Source organism: Gallinula chloropus (assembly GCF_964237585.1).
Source record: "Gallinula chloropus genome assembly, chromosome: 4".
NCBI classification, from domain to species: Eukaryota; Metazoa; Chordata; class Aves; order Gruiformes; family Rallidae; genus Gallinula; species Gallinula chloropus.
Window position 1 is genome coordinate 53,384,346 of NC_140088.1, and position 24,593 is coordinate 53,408,938.

The following is a 24,593-nucleotide window of genomic DNA, read 5'->3' on the forward strand; positions in this document are numbered from 1 at the left end:
CTTGATGCTTATTCATCCCATGCCATTTTGCATTTAAATTACACCAGGATGCAGCTAAAGCTGCCCTGTTTTAGAAGTGGTTTTATGTCTTTTTCTATGTGCATCAATGATGTGAAATGCAGGGAAGAATTCAGGTCTCTGCGGTTAAAAAACCCCAAAATTATAACAAATATCTGTTCAGAATCTGATCAGAAGTCGTTTCTCCTTATCTTCCTTATTTCATGATAGAAGCTTGTCCATCTTTTCTGGAATTTCCAATCAAGCCGTATCATTTTGGTAATGGAGGAAAAGTGCTTACAAACACGTAATATTTTTTTAGATTGGGTGTTAGTACTCCTTAGGTATTTTTCTTTGCCAGAATTCAAAGATATTCTAGACAGGACATGCTGAGAATATTTAATCCCTCCCTGGTTTTGCAGTGTCAGTGCTATTATTCCAGGAATCCCTTCAGAAATCTTTGTATTTTAACGTTTCTGTTTACAGTTTCCTTTTAGTCTTCAGAAGATGACATGTACTTGAATTTTCTGAACTGATTAAGTGGAAATTAATGACAGCAATAAATATTTTCAAGTTCAAAAGATTCATGGAATTTTCAATGTGTTTAAGAAGTTAAAGCGAAACACCCTCATCAGTAAGAAATGTTTTAAGGGAGCAAATAACTGACCTCGCTCACATTTTTTTCTTCCTCACATCTCTGATTATGGTGTTTTGACTGTTTCCTGCATCCCAGAGTTAGCTCAGTGTCCCTATACAGCAACAAATGCATGAATCACAGTCTCAGTGAGCAAGACATTTGCCTCTGCAGTTGGAAAAGAAACCAAACGAAGAAGTTGAGTGAGGGAGAAAAAAAAGTTGGGGGGGGGGGGGGGGGGGGGGGAAGCTGAGCATCTCATTTGTTCTTGTTTTCCTGGGTGAAGCAATATAGGCATAGGGCTTGAACTTTCAGTTTGTAGCAATGATGTTTGTCCTAAGAGGCAAGGTGTGTAATAGACTAACTGAAGTGATTAATGTAGGGGAATGCAAGAAAGGCAACTCTTGGATTGGGCGATCGTATGTTTCATTATTTCCTGAACTGGCTTGAAATTCATGAGTATGCCAAACACCAGAAATGAAGATTATCTTTTTATTTTCTATGCCTGCTTTTCACCTTGGCAATCTGCTTTTCCTCTAACTTCTTTTCATCACCTTTATGTAAGTTCACAGTGATACAAAGGCTTCTCCATGTATAGCTTTCTGTTACGCTCTAGTGTTCTGAGGTTTGAGTCTTTTTATGAAGATGTGGGTGTACAGGAGCTTTGAAGGCTTGCATAAAATAAAAGCAGTTGAAATACCATTACCGATGCTGATTTGAGTGATGCATTTTCTGATCCAGACAGGCTATTCTGCAGTCTGTGAATCTGATATGTCAAGTTATACTTTTAAATGTTTATCCCTTTCTAAACCCATGTCATTGCATAGGTCTTTCAAATAGCTTGCTTACAAACATCACAACCTGTGCCTATGTATTTTACATTGTGCGTTGCCAGATGAAGGACACTGTCAACCAGTATGTACTGCAGCATTACATGCATGATCTGCACTGATGACCATGACCTGTTTATCTGACTGTACAGATCTATCAAAATAAATTTTACACTGAAAGGCTGAAGTATATTTGGAACACTTTCCGTGGAAATGTGTAGTAATCTTGTGAGTTACTAACTGCTGCCATAATATAATTTCCTATGAAGAATTAAAAAAAAATAAAATCATTGCTCAAAGGCAATTTACCCAATCTTGAAAATTAGCTGCCAAGTCTTCAAGTCATACGAGGAATTACAATCTTCATGCATTTCTCTTCACCTAGGTCATCTTCGGAGCTCATTTCTGAGTTCCATCCCACATATTTTTATCATTCTAGCAGAACGCCCAAGCTGTATTTTTTATCTGTGCTCCCTCTTTCCTTTTTCCCCCTCCATTTGACAATTATCACACCTACTGACATGTAATTTTACTGTTTTAATAGTTGTGTTTAAATTCATTATTTCAGTAGACTCCCACTAAAATCACCTTAATCTTGACATCTTAAATACATGCATCTTCTGTGGTCAGGGTCTTGCTGCTAACCAAGTTTGTTGCATGGCTTTGGGCAGTGTCCAGTGGCTGCAGTTGTCTATGGACAGAGAATTCACCAGGGGAGCAGAAAGGGTGCTGGGGACATCATGGCCGAGGTCAGACAGGTCTTGTGCTTAGGTAAAATTTCAAGTAAACCTCCCAGTTCTGCTTTGGCCTTAAACTGTATTTGCACTGCATTTCCCAGCCTGGCTTGACATACGTGACTACCTCAGGGCTCCCAGAGAAGCAGCAGTTATGGGCTCCTGCATGGCTGCATGACTCCCATATCCACACTGGTCTGCACTGAAATCCAAGTTGGTGTGATTTCAGAGGGTCTGGTGTCTGAAGTAACTGTATTAAATTCAGCACTTCAGCTGTGGCAGTCACACTTTTGTACCACAGGCAAATGCTGTCACATAAAACCAACCTCCTGGGAGGGAAAGATAGTTTAAAATTATTCATACCTTATATTCTGCCTCAGCAGTTCTGTCTAAGAACCTGTATCTCAAGAAAGCACTTTTCTTCCAGATCTAATCCTTCTGATTTTGTAACCACCTGTCACTCTTTCTTTCTTCACTCGAAGTTGGAGTCATGTGAGCAGGTTCATGCAGATGTGCACTGCCAAAAAAAAAAAAAAAAAATAAATGATGATGATGATGATGATGATGAAAAAAAGAAGAGTTAATGAGTTTTGTTCCAGAAATTATGCGTCTGTGTTACTGAGGCAGGTTGTCCAAGCTAGCTCTGCTGAGAAGCCCTGAAATCCATAGTGATGTTGCTTCTGGACAAGGTCTGTGGGGCTCAGGCTCTAGATGCCACAGCCACCTGTGTAGGCACGTAGGTCTGTGCGGAAGGACAAATACAGGTTTCTTGTGCAATGGTCAGGCAATGGGCAAAAAACTTAGCTAAGGGGTGCAATGGCTTGTCCTTCAGCTCATTACTTGCAGAAAAAGGATCAGAGTGATGGATTTACTCTGGAAGAAATCACAAAATGTCTGGTAATGCCAAATGAATTGTGGAAAATTGGCATGAAATCTTTTTCACTGCCTACAGAAGTAAAAATGTGTGTTCTGATAATCCTGAAATGATGCTCATGTACATGCCTCTTTAACATTTCCTGGATGGAAAGCTTAGGAACTGTTGAAGCGAACAATATTCTTGCCAGTTACTTTGTCTGCCAACTCCAGCTCAGATTCTCTGAATAGACATAGCCAATTAGCAGTATTTCCCATCCTGGTACTGAATGTGAGTGATTTCCAACAGAGAACAACTTAGAGAGGTTCCTGCAGGATTAACCATTTGCCAACATCCCATTGGCAAATCTGGTAGCACAACTTCAAGAGCTGTGCTAAGCTGGAAGCCATTCTCACCTGCTATTGCACATCCTTGTTTTACAGGTTTTTACACATTTCAGAGATGCCAGTAGCTGCAACTAGGAAAATAATATGCTGTGATTGTGATTTAAGACACTGGTTTGGCAATGCACTCACTAATGTTAGATTGGTCATAGCAAACTGGCAGGTCAAGAAAGCAGCAGCTCTATCCAGAAAAATAGGTGTGTGTATATTCATTACATGGGTTTTTTTTTTTAATATATGCACATATATTTTATTTACATCACTTCTACCCTGTTAAATTTAGACTGTATCTACAAAGCACATTTATTATCAATCTGCTAATGCTTACACAAGTAGTGTTTGCTCAGTCTAGTAATGCTATCCAAGTGGTTACTCTGAAATGATGCTTGCTTTCACTCAGAGTAACTTATTACAAATTATTTGTTGTTTACTTTTGCATCCATCCTTACAGCAAGTCTTGCCTCCAAGAGTGAAAAGGGTCTTAGTATGCAAAAAGATCAGGCCTGTAATAATAATTTGCTTGCATGAAAAGACTGTGTAAGATAGTAAAAGAGCATTGCCATTCAAGAGGGCTTGGACACAATGAGGTAATTAACAGAGTTAATTATCACAGCATCTTTGCGTCTGGAAGCAAAGAGATGTTGTTCTGGAACACAGAACAACAAAAAGTAGACAGTAGATGTTCAATGGAAACTCACAGCTATTGTTGATCAAGGGTTAAAAGTTTATTTGATGGTATTGTGATGTAACTTCTACTCGTATATGAAATATTATTTCTGAATTATGCTTGGGCTCAATTTTTTCTGGGTGGTTTAGTCTGGTCTTCCATTCTCACTAGTTTGTCCAAATGTATTGTAACTAAATTGAGTAAAAAAAAATAAAAATAAAAAATTGCTGCTTCGGTTTACTCTGTTTTACCTTGTATGGTAGCTACTACCCAGCATATCTACTTTAAATGCATTGAAGCTAGAGATGCATGCACTGCGTAATTAAATCATGGTCAGTGTCTTAATAGAAAGTAAAAGGAATATTTGTATCATCAGAGACTGCTGTTGCCTTTAACAATTCTAGATGATTAAAATATCCAAGTCAATATTGCTCAATTAATTTTAGTAACAAGCTCAGTGGTCTGGAAGCAGTAGCTTTTTATTTTTTTTCTAGGTTTTGCTCATATGTATATAGAATACTTACTGAACCTATAGCAGCTTATGGCACATGGAAAATTATTGTTAATTAACTTCTGTGCTTAAATTCCTGCAGGCTAAACTGCAGCTGATGAGTTATCATGCTAAAAATAATAAATCCTGAAGCTATTTTATAAACATAGTAGTTTAAGCAAAATTAGATACTCCATCAATGGACACAAATCAATTCTTTAATGCCATCTTTCTATAGTATCATTTTGCATTTGGAAATAACTCAGTGTTCATATATATATACACACACACACACATATATATATACACACACACACACACACATATATATATATACATATATATATGTAAACCTGTAATTCTGGGAAGGAGAGAGTCAGAAATGGGAGGGGAAGCCCTGATGGGCATATGGATTGTTACAAAAATGGAGGTGCTCATTGCCCTGCCAGTGGTGGGACAGGGTCTGGTGTAGTGCTGATATTCTCCATCTCTTCAGGTTTTGAAGTATTTATTTTGTTGTTCTCACTTCTTAAATCTATGTGTTATTTATATTGAACATTTTGCTTGAGCTGAGAGGAGAATTTCTCAGTTTGATGTGACTTATTGGACTTACTTGCAGGGGATTGTAATAATAGCATTGAACATATTTCCCCAAAAGGATAAGAACAGTACTTACCTGTTGTAGAGTTTAATTGAATGCTTAATTTATTCTTCAGAAAGCAGTCTGTTCTCTCCAGAGAACTACTGGTTGAAATTTAAAAAGTACTTTTTGTTCTCTGATCTTGGAGAACAAATAGCCGCACGGTGGTTGTTCAGAAGGGAGCAGCTGTTCCCATCCTTTCACAGTCTGAACCATGCTGCTTTTCCTAGGAGGACGAAGAGAAGAAACAAAGGAGATCCTGACCACTTCATGGTATGGACCACTTGGAGATCTCATTACGAGTAGAGAAGGTTCTGCACTTTGGAGATGGACAGAAAGCCAAACTTAATAGCTTTGACAGCAGAGTATTTGCACACAAAAATGCAAATACAAAAACTGAAAGCAGGGTCTGGGGAACATGTTTTTGTACAAAGCTGACACTGTGTTACCTTAAGACTGACAGTAGTCTCCAAGAATGCTTGTGTAAATTTGTTGAGCAGGGTGGTGTGTGGGAAGAATCTTGGGCTTTTCTCAGAAGTCTGAGATTTACTCTCTACCACATCTTCCAACTTTGGAGTGACTGAGAACTGCTGCTTTTTTCTGCTATTTATATTTTTTTTTTTTGAAGCCGGAAAACCAAATTTTATTGTTTTAATAACTTCAGAAGTGACAAAGCAATGATTCTTTTTCAATCATCTGTTTTGATAGAGCTAGTATAGAATTGTGCAGACCTGAACTTGAGGTCTGAAACCTTACTTGATGTGATCTAAGGAAAAAGATGCTGTTTGCACAGGCAGAGTTGATAACAATTTGATGGAACTTATATTTACCTGGGATTCAAGTATTCTACTTGCTCTCTCACTAGTCAGATGAGTGTACAAAAAGGTCATTTGAAGATGACTGTGAGGAGTATGTTGCAGCTGGAGGAAGTATTGTGTGTCCAACATCATGATGACTGTCAAAACTAGTTTCAGGAGTCTCCAGTAAAGCGCAAAACCTCACTCACTGTTCCTCTATTTCTTTTGCTGCCCTTCAGTGAAGGGGTTGGACCCGACGATCTCTCAAGATCCCTTTCAACCCCTATGATTCTTGATTCAGCTTCTTTCATTCTTCACAAACTTGTTTGTGTGAGATGCAAAGGACAAAAAGCTCATCACTGCAAATTTTATTTTTTTTTTCCTGAGGGACTCTTGTGGATGTCTTTTTACAGTTGGGGATATTGTGTCATTCATCAGTTCCATTGTCTGTTCCATTGGAGCTTGTTTCACTGGAGCTGTTTGCCTGTGGTGTATTACAAAATGGCTGCTACAACATTTAGTAATGTGAAAACTAACTGGATTTTGAGGGGCGGGTGATTAGTGTGAGAAGCAAGGTAGAAAAACAGCAGAGATGTAAATGCTTCATGTACCAGACACTGATGGAAAAAGTGTGGTAGCCCATTAAATAAAAACATAAGGATTTAATCCCAACAACATTTGACAACATTCCAGACAATAGATGTTATTACACACAATTAGGTATATTTTACTTTTTTTTTTGAAAAAAAGGTATCCTACCTGAGAGGCTTGTCGTTTTGCTTGTTAATTTGTGTCTCGTCTGGGGAATGTCTGCCCTGGTCTCAGGACAGGGATATGAGAGGGAGGCAAGGAGTCAAACAATTCTTAACTGAAAATGGTGACCCTTGTACCTGCTTAGACAAAAAGTTTCCTGTACCTCTCTTGTCTTGTATTTTCAGTTTCATTTTTTTTTCACGTAATAATGGATAGAAACTGGTTTTAATTTTAAATAACATGAGATTGTTACTTAATTATTTTAGTACAATTTCTGCGGAATAACAATTAGCAATTTTAATTTATTGTTCAAAAACCTTCTGGCCTTTCTGCTGGGAGATGGTGACATCTGCACAAAGTGGGCTTTTAAGTGCCATTGAAATATGTTGATGGTATGTTAGAGTTTCCTTACATGGGTATGAATAACAGACAAATGGTGAGAACAAGGTTCTTGCTGTAGACCTGTACCCCTGTGAAGATTTGCTTATTCCTTTGCTCTTGTTGCCTACAGATATGTCTGGAGTGTTTCGTATCTGGCTGCAGCAGTGCAGTGTTTCTTTCTGTGATTTTGCAGCACAAACATGTAGGGATCTTGCAGGGAAACTTCCTCCTAGGTTTAGTTTGCTAAAGAAAGGATCTAACCATCTTTTATCTGTGACAGCAATAAGAAACAAACTTCTGCTGTTATAAATCTTTACTAATACCTTTTTAAGTGACATGTCCCATCATTTTAATCTATTTTGCATATTGCTGTATGAGAGAATTTCAAAATGAAAACTAGAAAAGCAGTCATATGCCAGATTATTATTTAAATCAGGTGTTGTTAATGTATTTAATTTTTATATTTTGATAATAAAATTGAAGAGCTTTGCATGAAAAGTGAACTGAAAGCTCCGCAAAGAATTCTTATTACTGTGGAGACTGGAAATTACTGTGAAGCACTCTGAATATTTTAGACAGCCTCCCTTCAGGGACAAAGTTCAGGAATTAAGGAACCTAATTCACCTATCTTTTCAAGTACTGACTTAATGGTGTTTGGGGTTTTTTATCCATTTGCAAACATAAAATTCAGTTATAGTAATAATAATTTTTTGACAGCTCTAATGGCTGGGATAACGTGTACCTTGCTAAATATGCAAATAATGGAAACTTGGTGGCAGAAGTTTCTGTAACCCGGGGGACTATGCTGCATGGCAAAGATACAAGGGCTTAGAAACATTGATCTCTTTGATTTGTCGTGGAAAGGCATGCCATATGTTAAGCCACTTGAAAAGTCTGATCTTGTCTTTTACTTATAGGTTGTCCAGAGTTGAGTGGAGGTTGAGGAGTTATTTGAGACTAACTTGTCTATATTTAATTCCTTTCTGTTTGTAAAATGCTTTTGAACAGCTTGATTGTTTTACAAAGAGATTTTCTATTTATTGTTAGCAATTTTTCAAAGTAATTTTTTCAAAGGCAATCTAGGGGAACTGGGTGATGAACTTACTGAATTAAATGGGAGATTTGAGCATCTTCCCTCTTTAGTATCCTTTGAAATGTCCAATATTTGTGTATGCTGTTGAGAATCAAAGTTAAGCATCTGCTTAGTTTAAGAGTGTTTTCTGTTCACACTAGTTATCTTGGAACGGCATGATACATTCATAATAACAACTAATGAAGGAAGAATGTTTTGTTTAAACTTTGCAAAGAAGAAAACATAAGATCTTGCCTAAGGGACTGTACAAAGTGCCAGGCCTTTTCTGGAGTTAAATGGGTCAAAGGAAATTCATGTGTTTTAAGAATTTGATAAGTTAATCTGATTTCTTTCTTCTGATTTCTCTCCAAGAAAAGTCCTCTCCAGGGTGAGGATTTTGAATGATGTAGAATTTTAAGATGACCTATTTGACCACATATGGTTTATATCGTATATTTTCTGTAATTTCTACCTGCTCCCACTTGAACTTATGATTCTCTTTTTCTTGAGATACTGAGGAAGTTGAAAGTAACTCAGAGCTGAGTTAATTCTACTGGGGTCCAGAGTTTGGAAGTAAAGATTTTTCTATTAAAAAATCATCACTTGATAGAGCGTGTATATATGTTATTTATTGCCTGGTTCTTGCTTGTGTCTTGTGGTGGTGTGTATGATATTTCCAGTCTATAAATAGTGAAGCATTTATAACTGATTTCTAACCTTGTTGAGTTTGTTCATCTGCTGCTGCTACCACCTGCATGACATAATGTCTGTAAAACTTCATAGCCTGTTGCCACCTCCACTTAGCAACTGCTTTTCTCTGCTTGTGGCTTCCAAAATGCCTTGTCATGCTGCTGCATTGAGGTGGAAGCACATGTAGAGCAGCTGTGTCATACCCAGCATCTAAAAGTGAAAAGAAAGGATCCTTACATTTGATGTTTGGTAATAAAAGTTGCATCTTCTTTAATGCAAGCAGTAGATGGCCAAATTTTCAATGTGTGTATGTTTCAAACTGATTTTTTGCAGCCATGCAGTACCTTCCTGTATAGAATAGCTTATGATTCTGGTACTGTAAGTAGCATCTATCCTTGTAGGATCTATAGCCGGGCAGAAGATTCATTACGTATAAATGAAAAATTATGTGATAAATTACTACAAAAAGAAGTGAATTTGTATTATGTTGATTTAATTGGCTTAATTTTCCCAGCATTTCTAGTCCAATTTCTAATATTCACAAACCAAAATGCATATTAACAGCTTCTGCTTAATACTTTGGGTTTGAGTATCTGATGTTTTCATTTGGAATAAAAAGGACTTGAGTGTTTTTGTATTCCGTTTATCTCTTATTCACTTTGTGTTTTTTCATCCCAAGGAATGTGAAAACAGAAAGCTTGCTTGAACAAGCCATTTGGAAAACCTCTAGAACCATCAGAAAACTTTTGTGTGTTCCCCAGGCACTGCTCTGAGCATGCTGAAGCACAACACTGCAGGTCAGTACGTTCATTCAATGTGGAAGTGATTTCCTAGAAAGCCTAGTTTGTTACACTGCTTCACCCTTTTTCATGTGTTGTTGTGTATGGATGCTTTTAAAGGAAACATTAGGGATCCAAGTATCTTTCTCTTAAATTTACTTAGGGTTTTTTATAGATCGTGAGTAACTGAAATGATTTGAGTAGGTACATAATTGGTCTGGAAGATTGATAGATAAGCATGCAATCCTGGCTCTGATAATCAGCGTAGAGTGAGCTGACAACCTTCACTATTTTTGTCACAGACTGCAGTGTTAACTCTTAATACTTTGCAGTTCAAAAAAACCCTTTTGCCTATGTCATGTCAGTACTTGCACGTGGCCTGTCTCAAGGAGGAGAACTAAAAGCAGTTGTACTTGCAGAGTGGGAAGGCTCAAGAAAAGAGTTCACGTTCAGTTTCTCTGGTCTGATCACCAATGATTTTAAGCCACACTTGTTGTGACTGAAACACTTCAACTGATTTTCACTTACTGTAGTTCTGAAGGGAATAGTTGTTACTTAACCCATAGGTGTTTTTTTAAGATTCTCACTTGTTTTTCCAAAAGAACTGTATGACACATTTGAAGTAGTAATTGGGAAGCTTTTTGTCAACTGAATTGCATTCTGTGATGGTGTTCCTGGAACAGTGGAATATAAACAAAGAAATGGCCCTGGGGACCTGAAGTGATGTATGTGCAGCTGTACACTATAAATACATCCTACAACAGAGTACACCCTAGTTCTTTTAGGATCCATAAACATTTTATTAGACAGTTGTTGTTACTCTCCGAGTCTGTAAATGCTACTGGCTGGTGACCACAGCTGCATGTCTTGGTAGTGAGATGCCTGCTGTGTTGCACAGCTCTGGGTTGAGACCAGTCTCTGCTGCTGGGCTCCATGGAGCTCTCAGCTTCCACCCTTGGCATTTCCTCTTGCATATTATGAAAAGGGTTCTTGGGGACGAGCTTTAGGCAGGAACATGAAGTGTTCCTGCTTTCAGGACTTAATGCATAGTATTTAAGGTGTTATTGCAGGAGCATCTTCATTAAAGAAGTAATTTTAGTAAAGAAGCAGCTATGAATGCTTCTAAGAATAACAAAATTGGTAATTGTTTTCATGATGGAGCTCAACAGTTAGGAAGTAGACCAGAAAGTTAAGTAAGATAACCTACACTGTTAAAGGCATGGTATTAGGCTTACACTTTCAATTTGGGCTGTTGAGGGTAAATATCATCAATGAATTAAGGTATCTGATGATTGCTTTTGCAGAAAGTACCAAGTAATTTAAATGTGATCTAAAAATCATATCAAAGGGAGGCAAGTGTGCTAAGTGAAATATACAGCTGAGAGAAGAAATCAGTCATGCTCAGCATTTGCAGGCATACACAGTAGAAAGTATTCCCAGATAATTTACCATCCTACTGTGCAGGAAATTGTCAGACTGAAGGGCACAGTTGTTGTTCAGTTGTATAGCTTCATTAAAGGTGAATATACACAACTCCTGTGCTGATTGTCACTGTATTAATATCAAAGTCTATTCAGATAATTAGCTGCTAATCTGTTTGCTCTTTTGTAGTTGAGGTGGAGGTCATCTCTGCAAGTCCTATACAAATCCTCAAACTTACTAATTAGCACAGATGCTAGTGACAGCTCTCCTTTTTCTTCACTTACTGTTAACCTCAGAAACATGGTCTTGTTTGCTTGGAAATTTCCAGCTACTTTCCCCTCCCCCCTACGCTGTCCATTGTTACACATTTGGCTATTTCCAGTTCCCGCATTTAGCATCCTAGCTATTTTAGTCATGTCCTTTTCTGTGTGCTCAAAATACCTTTTCTGTCCCAGTACAGCTGTCAATAAAATGTTGCTCTGTTGAGTCAGCTGCACATTTTTCTTCCTTTACCTCTTTTTATTTTTTTTATTGTTTCATTTGCTATTTAATCCCTGCCCATATTGTTATCCTTTACCACAGAGCAGTGGAGCTTCTTCCTTTGATTTCATTAATGTGCTTCTTCCTTCAGGCTTTTCCTTTATAGTCTTTTTATTGCCAGAATATCTGTTTTCCATGACTTTTGTTCCTGGGCTTAACACTTAAACCAGTCAATGGATGGGTTGGTCAGAAGTTAGATAAAATATGAGCTGCCAACCATATGGCAAATCTCAGCATAGGTCTAACACTTGCATTCTCCCACTGTGAAGACTATTAGTTTAATAACAAAGTTGTTTACATTAATTCATTCCAAATTACCGATGGGAATACCAAAAGGACTGAAGAAAGTTAATAAAAAGTAGATTGGCACATGTATCTCACTAACATCTCTCTATTGCCTTTCTAGGCTTCAATATTAATAAGTGTCCAATTTCCTAAGCAGGAATAAGATTTGGGAAATACAGCCCAAGTAAGTTATTTTCAATAAATAGGAATGTCTTCCCTGATTAAAGAATAGTAATTGGCTGTTGTGTGTTAACAGTGTGGCCCAGAGCAATTTTATAATAACGTTCTAAGTGCTTGCAAAAACCCCCCAACAAACTCAAAATAATAATAATAATAATAATAATAATAATAATAATAATAATAATAATAATAATAATAATAATAATAATAATAATAATAATAATAATAATAATAATAATAATCAAAAATCCCAAATATAAAAAACAACAACAATTTATTACTTTCAACAAATGCAGTTACTATTTAATTCATTTTAGTGAGCTGTCAATACATTTTAGTCCATTAGATGCAGAATTTAATTAGCTAGGATCATGATTTACGTGATTTCTGACTTGCTTTCTATTTAAAATTCCTAGTAAATGTTGCCCTTGGCAAAATAAACATGCTTAATTTGTAGCCAGTGGTGAGTGAGTATTTTTCTTTTTGGTGATACTAAATGTCACTAAAATACTGTCTGTTTTAAGGTTACAAATACACTGTCCTGGTGCCAGAGCCTGCAATGTGCAACAGTAATACAGAGTCTGGTATCCTTAACTATCAAGGACACACTATAAAGCCAAAGTGATTTATCACCTGAAGGAACTGAAGACATCATCTTGCCAAGCATGACATTTGAGTTGGGCTTACAGCTGGGAATGAGGACCCCTTTTTCCTTCCCAAGTTCTCCAAGACTGCAGTTCATGAGTGGCTTTGAGGTGCCTTAGCTGACAGATGGTTATCCTGCTCTCATGTAATCTTTTCTTTGACACAAAATGGACAGAACTCTTTATATTTGCAAGGACTTTGCTGGAGGAAAATAAGGAACTGAGGGAAAAAGGATAAAGACAGTTACTGAGCTTTACAAAAGGAGCAGGCAAGGGAACATATGTTTCTTCTGTTTTTCAAGCATTATTGCTTGTCGCTCCTCCCTGCCTAGCTCTTTTCATCCCACAGTATCTCTGATCAGGATCAGTTTCTAGTTCCTTTCTAGCTCCTTTTTAGTCTGTGCACTGGATGCAAGATGACTCAGCCTGCCCTTTCTCTACCTTGGGAAATGTTGTTCTGTTGATGTGCAGGGTAACCTGTTGCTGCCAACCACATCTCTGGGCCTGAGCCAGCAGCTCAAGCACTGACCTGTGCTCTGTGGGGGTTTCATGGGCCACCCAGCCCTGACACGGGTTCCTGGCAGGTCTGGCATTCCTGTGCTTTTTTCCCTTGTGTGAGGTAGGTGCGTTGATACTTCTCTGGAATGACACTGGTCACTCAATGCAATGGGCATGAAGTGGACCTGTGCAAAGCCTGGTGATGTCAAAATGGAGCTGTGTAGCTGAGGAAGTTTGATGTTATGCACATCTATACAGGTTTGGCATCCACCAGTCATTTGCCAAAACTGTCGCATGTACCAGTACAGTACTTGCTGCAAGAACTGGATGGTTTTGATTCCAGGTGGTGTTCAGGGAAGAATGTGTCAGTTCAGACAGTAATGAAAGTATGCTTTTATAGGTCTGACTAAAAGCGTACGGTCTGTGCTTTTCTTCTAATCTTTGATTAAGAACCAAAAAAATAATTCTGAATACCTTCAGGTCTAGTAACAGTGCAAGTAAGGCACTGTGCTGAGTGTAATGCAGGGTTAAAACTTACAGCAAATGAAAAAATAAGAGGTTTTATTTTACTGTTATGAAAATAGGGGTTTTTTTATTAGCTTTGTAATGCTTGCTATGTTTTATTCCTGGAGAGGCCCAAGCACTGAACTCTGTTACAGTGCTGTCTGTGAAGTTTGGTGAGGTACTGATAAACTTGTGTTCAAGGAGTGCAGTAAGGCAAGGCAAGAGTTGGAGAGGTGGTCTTGTGCTGAGATGATTGAAGAATCCTGCCCGCTCCTGCTTAGCTACTTTGAGTCCAGACCTGTATGTCTTGTGTGTTTGGTGCTTTGGATGCTTATTGAATTATTACTGCTAGCATGAAAATGCCCTGATTAATGGATATAACGTATAGTGCATCACGCAGCTTAATATGAAGGAAATTGTGTTAATGAAAACATAGCACATGCGGAGTGATAGAGATAGGATAAAAAGTCTTTGTGCTGATCCTAAACCCAGTTCTTGCACCTCTTTTTATGTGATCGTTGCTGAGCACCAATTACACCTAATCCTAGTCCAGTCCTGAAGCTGTGCAGGTCCAGGCTTGCCAGGGGGATTGTCACAGCACACTGCATGCTCCAAGATGGAGGGAAAAATGATGGAATGGTAGAAAATGCAAAGGTCATAGCTCTTCCAAAAGTCTTTCCTTATTTGTGGAACCAGGGAACACTTGTGCATGGGGACTGTTTCCCAAAAAGCTTCCATGGACCTCAAAAATATCCACCACAGGAGGTGTGCTAAGAGGACAGACAGATCAGCCCCCACTGCTGGACAGGCTTTGAGGGGACCATTTCTGTCAAATCTCCAAAGTCTCTGGCAGGTGAAGCTTGACAGGAATGAATGGGAAGTTAAAACTTGGAGGAAAACCCAAATATTTATCTGTAAGATGAATATGAGTAAACACTTATAGCTTTACAAAATAAAACCAGTGTGACTACAAAGGAAGGAAAAGCTTTAAAAAGGACTGTATAAGACTGGGAAAGAAAGCACTAAGGATTTTGAGGATTTTTCAGAAGGGAGCTGTATGTTCGAAGTATTAAGGCAAGACTTGCTACAATAGAAAATAATTGCCAGGCTCACAGGTAGAGAAGGGCATAGGGTCCTTTACCACTCTCCTTATTCTCCGTTCAGGTAAACATGGTAATACAACATTCAGACTGCACCATTTTGAGTAGAAAGAAGAATCTTTTTAAAAGAAAGAGGCAACCTAGCAAGCTTTCTGATCTTGCTCTGGGAGAACATATGGTACTGCTGTTACAAGACCTGTCACAAATGACACCGAGGAATAAAGACCTGAGAAAGATTACAGTTTGTATTGAAACAGAAAATATACATTTTTTTTCCTTTTAAACACGACAAGAACAGCAATACCTAGTAAAGAATAGAAAGGAAAGGATTAAATCCTTGAGAAAATTAGTGGAAGAGTATGACAAAATCCGTTTTCCTTCAACACAAATAGTGAGAATACACCAGAATACAGATTGCTAAACTGTTAAGTTCAAGAGCAAATGATCTGAAAGACAAGGAGGAGGAAAGATAAGGAAAATATAAATATTAAATAATTTTTAAAATTGAAAAATATAATAATGAGAGGAAGACAATATTTCATTTCCCTTGATGGAGGAGGAGGAGGAAGGAAGGACACATTCTGAAGCAACTAACAGAAGGTAAGAGAAGGCTGAAATTGTGTGGGGTGAGGAGGGGATGGGATGGAAGTGGTGTGGGACAGAGTCCTGAAATAGAGTTTTGCAAAGCTGATTGAGTGCCTGGTCTGTGGGATACAGACCTGCCTGGTGTTTTTGTGGTAACCTTAAGGCATTCATTCAGCAGTAGCAATGAACTAAACGGGGTGGAGGTAAACTTATGCCTTTTGGGAAGGGAGAAATGGCTAAGAGGTATAACAACAGGACTTGTTTCATGGTTTGGATTGTAGAATATGAGGTGAGGACAACCGCAGTAGTAGTACACCCAGGGACTGAGCAGAGGTCTGTGACTACCAATTTAACCTCTTTACATTGTTTTAATGCAAAAAGAAAGCCTAAGGAGTATTGTCAGAGATGGGAAGGGAATCACTTTGCAAAATGATAAAAAGTAAAATAAATTTCAATATTTATGTGTAAAGTTATGTGTATGTATGCAAACAAAAGTATCTTTCAAGTGGTTATATATGTAACTCAGGATGTTTAATATGTAACAATATGTTAGTATAGACAGATTCTAGCAAAAAGTTTTAAGAATAATGATGTATATTTTCTGGAAATACAGCTAGTAATTATTCCTAAGAAAGTAAGATAATTTTACACAACTGTTATTATTTTAAACTGATTAAAATGACACATCTTAAGTATCTACTCATTTAGAAATACCAGGAAAAATTCTCACTGCCATTGCAAAATGCTACATGGATGCCTGTGAAATGTTTTTAAGATAAATAAGGTAGCAGGCCTAGGCATCCCATTACCTTCGTTTCACAGGACTCGGAAAGAAATCTCAACTACCACATTGATAGATTTGTTATGATCACTCCAGGAGGAGGCATCCTCTCCTGGAAGGAAGCAAGGATTTTTAAACAGCCGGAGAGCTTGACAACTTGCTTATAATGTAGGCCTATTTCATGAATAAATGCTGATGGAGAGATGTTTGTCAGCATGATGGTTATAAATTGGGAGGTACTTCAGTTAGATTCATGCACCTAGATCACCTAGGAATTATGGTAGGTAGACTATTTGCTGCAAATACTGCAGCAGCCCTGGGCCTCCTATATTGAAGGTATAAAATGGTTATTTTACTTGATTCAGACTAGGTCTTCAATTTGAAGAGACTGTGAATACACGTACAGTGTATTAGGCGAGAACATGTATTTGGAAATACATTTGACAAGAACTAATAAAATTACAGATGTAGAATCTAGGAGAAAATGGTGTTTTTTTTTTCTTAAAATATGTGAAAATTTGTTGCTGAAAGGTATAGCTAGGAAAAAATGAATAATAGGAGACCTAAAAACACAGTTGAGAGAGAAGCTGGAACAATGAAGAGAGAGATGGAAATGGATAGAATTGCATTAAAGCAAAATGTCTTACAAACTGCATTACTGGTGATGACAGTCTCTGGCCAGATGTGAACACATACAATTGCATATGTTCTTTATGGGTTAAATGTGTTTGAAGACCTATAAGAAGCCTCTAAGAAACAGAACCTAATAGCATGTCTTGATGAATGACAATAACCTGTTAGATTTGTGGGTTTGTCCAGTGGAACGTTATAAAAGTGCTGTTGTCTGTTGTGTTGCATTACTCAAATTTGTAAATTAACATCACTCTTCCATTCAATACTACAGATTCTCTTGATTCAGTTAATGAAAATGGAAGCTCACCAGATTCTGGTTGTCTTTATTTTTATAATTTGCATCAATGCTTTTCTCAGATTCTTTTCTTATCTCAGTTGCTAAAAATGTAGTAAAATTTTTTTTTGTCCTTCATAAGCACTCACTCCTGTTATTACTTATGACTTCTTCTAATTCTAATGTGCTCCACATTAGCATGGTTATGTTCACTTTCAGATGGTCTCTTTATGCAAGTTAATAATTTTAAGGTATTCCAGGCTGTAGAACATCTTTGTTGCATCGTGATTGATAAAGGCTGGAAAATGAGCTACGTCTCAGGTCCTGAATTGTGAAAGTGCTTTTACAGCAGTAACTTGTGATACTTTTGTGAGAGTCAGGTAAAAGTCATCAAAACCTTAAAGGTAAAGATATTAGGTGGACTGATTGTATGCAGAGGTGGGGTCTCAGGTGGAATTAGCTTCCATTTCCTAGTCCAGTAGACCATAATTCTTCTAATCAGCTGGCTTTGTATTTTCTCTTTCATTTTAGGAGAGCAGATGGTTTCTTTAACTGGAGTATGGCACTGCAGTCAAAAGAGCTGGAATATCTAGCCCTCTTACACCTGTAAGGGTCATGTGCATACTTCTGTGTGCGTTTATAGACAGCAGACAGGAATAAGCAGCACTAATTTGCTGTATTGGGTGTTCCCTGCCTGCTGCACTGTGAGCTTGTACAGGAAAAAGTATGAACTCTCTTCAAAATAGAAAGACAATAAACCACAGAAAGTTGGCATCCTTATAGTGAAGAAGTGGCCTATGGAGAAATTAAAATGTAAAGTATCTCTCAAGAATATTTTCAGTCCTTTTTTGCTGGAGGATGGATGAGCTGAGGCAGATGTCAAGAGAAGTGTATTTTACACCTCAAAAGCTGTCACAGCAGAAGTGCTAGCCTGTGGTTCAGTGATGGAATATGAAGATAGCAGATGGTGTCAGAACACAGATATCTGTCAGAACAGGGCTGGAGAAGCAGAAAGCTTCAAATAAGTAACAGTTTTGACTGTGTAGGCTTTAGAAGTGAACCAGGGAAAGGCAAAATCAATATGTCACACTGTAGACAGTCAGTGAAAAATGCACAGTGAGTTTAACATCATCCTAACAGATCAGTCAGCAAACACCCAGGTTAGCATGCTGCTTGCAAGCCAAAGAAAAGGGCTGGTGGAAAAGCCATATAAAAAAGGAATTTCACCAGATTTTTCCATGTACATGTGAGTATAGGTGCTACTGCCATAAGGGTATTGAAACCAAATCAGATTAGAAGTGCAATGGTTTGGTTTGGTTGGGCTTTTTGTTGCTTTTTTCTGTGTGTATTGCATACAGTTCTCCTTTCTGTCTAAACACACAGACGCACCAGGTCTCCCCTTCAAGGTTAGTGACTCTTCACATTGTGTTGTTCTTCTGAGCAGGCCTCTGGGATACATAGAAATAAAGATGAGACAAATCAGTAAACTGAACCAGAAACACTTTTGGTGTTTTATTTCCTCCAATGACAAATTCATCCTGATATGTTCATCCTGTTATAACTGTAACAATGATTGTAATTGTTATCATTAAACTGTCTCTGAAGTGGTCAGGCAGCTGGACGAGTTGATTGTTGTGGGCCTTTCCCAGCTGAATTCTGTCATATTAATATCAGAAGGGGCTAGGCAACAGGGTCTCTAACAGAGACCCTAAAACTTTGCTGTGCTTTACCTATCTCTTGGATGCCACCGGTGCAAGATAAAGCTTAAATAACACTGTCCAAGATGCCATGCTCAGAGGAGTACTCCCAGAAAGGAAGAGAGGTTTTTTCTGCTCAAATTCTCTGTTTGTTCCCATGGGAATATCTAGTCTTGACCTTGTGGAACACTTGCTGTGTAAATCATCCCATGATATTAATAATTTATTCCCCCCCATATCAATCTTTTATCCTTCAATAGACCTTTCACAGGAAACTATGTGTCCAAAAAGACAATAAACCCAACAATAATGTGGCTTTTTTAACCTTTAAACATAACATAATGTAAAGGTCAATGTAATGCTTAAATGTAAAGGCAGTAATTTAGTTTCTCGACTGCTACAGGTTATAATTCTTTATTATGCTAATAAGACTTGATAACTAACATCTATTGTGAGTCCCACAAAATTAAAAATGGATTATACAAAAAAAAGACAAGGTTACTCTAAAATTCAGCACTTAACTTCTGTTACTTTTTTGTCTTCTATTTTGATTATGCATAGACAAGTGAAATTATTGTAAATCTTCCTTAATTGTTGTATATATTTCTTCTAAAACCTTCAGCAAAGTGCTATTTATTTATGAAAAAGAATTAACAGTTATAATATTTTAAAAAAGGTGTTTGTGCTTCTATTGCAGTAAAATGTTTTATAATTCTGTGATCTTGAAGCACTGGATGGCATCCCCACTGTTTAAAGTGAAGAGAACATGAGGGTGAAGTCTTTGAGTTTTAATTCCCTCCTACACTCTGTGTGGCTGGTACCTTACAAGCAGCAATCCTAGAGCAGAAGTACGCACCAGAACACAAAGCAATGGGGATGTCCACCAGCCAAGACACTTTAGAGCTGCAGGGGCAACTTCAACTAGTTATTCTCATTTAGTAGTGAATTATTAAGCAGAGAGCTTCTCATGTTTTCAGTAAAGCATAAGTTGGAAATAACTGGCCTGTTAAATAAAGAGTAGCTTTATGTCAGCAAACATTTCACACAGAATCACAGAACTGTAGGGGTTGGAAGGGACCTCCAGAGATCATCAGGTCCAACCCCCCCTGCCAAAGCAGGTTACCTAGGACAGGTCACATGGGTCCATGTCCAGACAGGTCTTGAGTATCTCCAGAGAAGGAGACTCCAGACCCCCACCTTGGGCAGCCTGTCCCAGGTCTCTATCATCCTCACTGTGAAAAATTCTTCCACATATTGGTGTGGAACTTCCTGTGCTCCAACTTGAGGCCATTGTTCCTTGTCCTGTCCCCACAGACCACTGAGAAGAGGCTGGCCATTTCCCCTTGTGTCCCACACTTCAGGTATTTATAAAGGTTGATCAGATCCCCTCTCGGTCTTTTCTCAAGGCTGAACGGCCCCAGGTCACTCAGCTTTTCCTCACAGGGCAGATGCTCTCCCTCAGGACTGCTGGCCAAGCTGCCTGTTGCTGCATCTAGCCGGAACGTGCTCAGCAGCTCGGTGTTGGCATGGTTCCTGTGAAACCAATGTCCCAGGCATGAAAAAGAGCCTAGCTGGTGGTTTTGCCAACTCTCTGTTTTATCTTGGATTTTTATGAGTTTTCTTACTGCTCGTTTAAGGCCTTCCGGTAGTTGGCTGTTTGTGGTGTGGTTTGGTTCTGTGGGGCAGTTTTGTTTGGTGGGTTTTTTTTTCTGTTACCTAAGGACGTCTTTTCCTTTAATAAAGGGATGGGCTTTCATATTTGTGAAACAAGTTTGGTGACAAATGCTTAGAAAAATCCACTTTCAGATGACAAGATTTATTGCTTTATAAATGTTATGGCTTGGGAGTCTGACACAGGTTTGAAGCATTTTTGCTGGGAATATTTTCTGTGCTTTAAGGAAAAGGGAGCAAAGAAGTGGTAGAAGGTTGCTGAGCAGAGCTGTGTTGTATCTAGTTCCCCACTCCTGTCGTTCAAAGCAGCCATGATGTATCTCTGGTTTGCACCTAGCAGTTATGAGTAACAGAGCTGTAGCCAGTTCTCTGTGGCCACCTCTCCCTACTACAGTCCTCCCTAGGATGCTGAGGAGTTTGGTTATGTGTGTTTTGAGGAGAGTTTTCTACCATTATTGTCATACTTGTGTGTGGATTTTATTTACACATAAGGGTTCTAAAGATGAAAAGGTGAAATAGGCAAAGCACTTCAGGACATTTTAAATGATTTGCATGCATTGTGTACTAAACTTGGGTCTAGTATCTTGGTATTTTATCAAGAGAGTTGAATGCAATGTCTGCAGAAAGCACTCCTACGGTGCTCATCTGCTGGGCAGATAGATATTACAGGAATCAGAAACCAAGTGACTACAGTGCTTTCTTGTGTTTACCTTTCCCTTTGAATTTTAATTCCATTTAAACTCCCTGTAAGAATTTTATCATAGGAGTAAAAAGGAATTTATTGGTTGAATATGATAATTTCTGATACTTTTGTTATTCCTAATCTGCTGTTCTTAACAGAGTTATGTTTTTCCAGTATGCGGGTTTCACTGATGTGTTTGTCCTTAGACTCAGTGCCAAATGAAACCACCTCTAATCTAAGCCATGCTGCCCAGGCCTACAGTTTGTGTTGAGAGAAATTCACTTCCATCACTTCTGTAATTGCAAGCATAACTTTTCAACATAATGCTGATTTGTGTTTTAAAGCTTTCTTTCAAAATCATTATTCCTAGCTGGTACTGTTCTTCTATGATTATTCAACAGCTTTAAAATATCTAAGTAGCTTGTTAGGTATGTGCTGCATGTGTTGAGATACACGTCTATTTTTATTTAACAGGGATTCATATGAGTAACTGTAAGAGTAACTCTGCATGAGGGTGAGAGGAATTGGAAACATTCTATTTGTTTATACCAAAGTTGTCATCCAGACTGGCAAACTTCATTATCGGGAGAAAGTGGTAAGTGAAAATTTGGAAGATAAACATGGGAAAGACTTCACAGCTCTACAGAAAAATTCTATGAGAAGGAGGATTAGGACATCCCACTCTTTTTGTACAGTTCTGTGGTTTTGTTAAGTATCTTGAAAAGATGGTGAACAGTTTGGTGACCTGTTGCTAAGGTGCAGAAAGTTTTGGCAGTACAGAGTGATTTAGGTAGACAGTAACTCAGTACTGGCAAAGTTAACATAAGGAAATCTTCACCATGTATACTGTGATGTATGCTGTTACTGCTTAATCAAATGGTTGATGAAATGACTGGAGGCAATGCGAAGAAGGTCTATCAAAGCATAGATCATATGGAATTCAACACAGGGACCTTAGCAGGCTGGAGAAATAGTCTGGCAGAAACCTTGTGAGGTTCAGCAAAGGAAAACTGAGTCCTGCAGCTAAGGAGGAGTAACTTCCTGTGCTGGTAGGCGGCTCTGCAGAAAAGACACTTGTGTTCCTGGTGGACACAAAGGTGAACAGAAGCCAGCGATGTCTTTGTGCAACAAAGAAGACTTAATGGCCTTCTGGGCTAGACGAGGAAGTCTTTCCAGCAGGATGAGGAAGGTGATTCTCCTGTTCTATAAAGGCCTAGTGAGACACATTTGGAGTGCTGGCAAAAAGTGCTGGGGTCTACATGGACATACTGGAGTGAGTCTAGCAAAGGGCAGTGAAGATGTTGAAGGGATTGGAGCATCAGATTTATTAGGAAAGGCTGAGAGCTGGAACTGCTTAGGCTGGGCAAGAGAAGGCTTGGAGGGATCTTATCAATGTGTGTAAAAATTAGATTGGTAGGAGTAAAGAAGACTGAGCCAAACTTGACTCAGTATCTGGTGATGTGGCAAGAAGCAATGGGTGCAAACAAGAAATACAAATCCCATTTAAATGCGAACTCCTATTTTTTTTTTACTCTGTATCAAGCACTGCAGCAAGACTTACAGGGAAGTTGTGGAGTCTCCATCCTTGGAGATATTCAGAACTTCACTGGATGTGGCTCTGAGCAGCCTCATCTAGGTGACTGCTTGAGCAGGGGGACTGGACTTAGATGATTTCAAGGGATGCCTGCCAACTTCAGGCAGGCTGTGGTTCTGTGAATTCTTGATTTTAATGTTAGCCATTACTGCAAACTTGCACATTAGAAAATGTAGGCACATCAAAGTCTGCTTATCTGAATGTCCCTGTCCAGTATAATTGCACATTTTACTAAAACCCCTAATTCTTCTGTTTCACAAAAAGTCCCCCGTAGGGTTTTGTTGCAAATACTGGTAACGTCTTTGCTCAGTTGTGTTTTTCAGTGATATGCTGCAGACACGTTACAATGGTGAAAAAATATTAACACCCAAGAGATTGCCTTCTGAATTTTAAGAATTGAAAACCATATTTAAAAATAAGTCACATACACACTTGTTCACATTCTTTCACAACTCGCACAAACCTAAGGCCCATGTAGCAGAAAATACCTTGTCACCTCTACTTTGGACTGTCATGGGTTCAGGTTGGTGGTTTTTTTTTTGGGTTTTTTTTTTTTGTTTGTTTGTTTGTTTGTTTCCTTCTCCCTGGGGAAAATAAAATCATTGTGGTGATCTGCACCAGAAATCTGCAGAGCATGCTGACAAATACTCTCCTAGTCTGCTCTTGGTATAGATACTGGTTTGGGACAATAATTTATTTCCATTTCCTTTTAATTAACATTTCAGTAGATAGTGCCAAGGTTCTTTTCATGGTAGACCGAATCCATTTGCCGCTAGTCCCTCTGGTTTGCCCCATTATTTCACTGTCTTGTAGCAAAATATGCCTTCCTTAATCATAGGCACGTTGTCTGTATGTCCTCTCAGTGTTTGTTGCATAACAATATCTTAACCAGATACAGCTGAATATATGTAAATGTTACAGCTAAATTAATAACTGTTATAATGCAAGCAGGAGACTAAGAAAGTTCTGCTTTTAGCTCTGTCACAAGCTTATAAAGATGAAACTAAGTAATTTGTCTTCCCTGAGTGTTATTTTTCTCAGTATATAAATGAGAAAAGTAACTGGTTGCCATCCTATCACTATGTAAAGCTTTATTCCTTGATGCTCATTGAGCAGCAAGGACCATCGTATTTACCCTAGAGAAGAAAACACATATAGTGGTATTCCTACAATTTGCTGGTGAAGAGTAGGATTTGCTTCTGGTAGCATTACTGGTAGAATCCTGTGCTGCTAAGAACAACAATAATATTTGTTGGAGAACATAATTCATTAACACCTTGCCTTCATATCAACCCGGGGCAACAGGTTTATCTGCACTGGGTGACTTGAGGCATGCCTTTGCACAGGTTTTAAGATATCTTGCTCAAGCTGTGTTTCTCCAGGAAAACATGCAGTAGGAAAAATTAGAAGATCCTTCTGGTCAAAAGCTTCTGTGGCATTCATTTCTGAGTGAGATGGGGAGAAGATAGGACAGTGGGACAGTGTGGTATGTGCTTTTTAAATAATTCTTCTATGAATCTCTCCTATATAAGGTTATACTATTATGCTGAGGGGAGAGAGAAAAGATCATAAAAGGGTTGCATGGCTTTATTTAGTGTCTACCTAAATTTAATCTAAATATGGATGCAGAAGTCGGGGGAGGTAGAGATTTATAAACAAAAAACCCACACGAATCCCCAACTCCAACAAGAAACCCCAACCAAAACAAAAAGTAACAACAAGTAGCAGACCTTTCTGCTATTGTTTCCAACAATAACTATTCATGACCATACTTGATAGCAA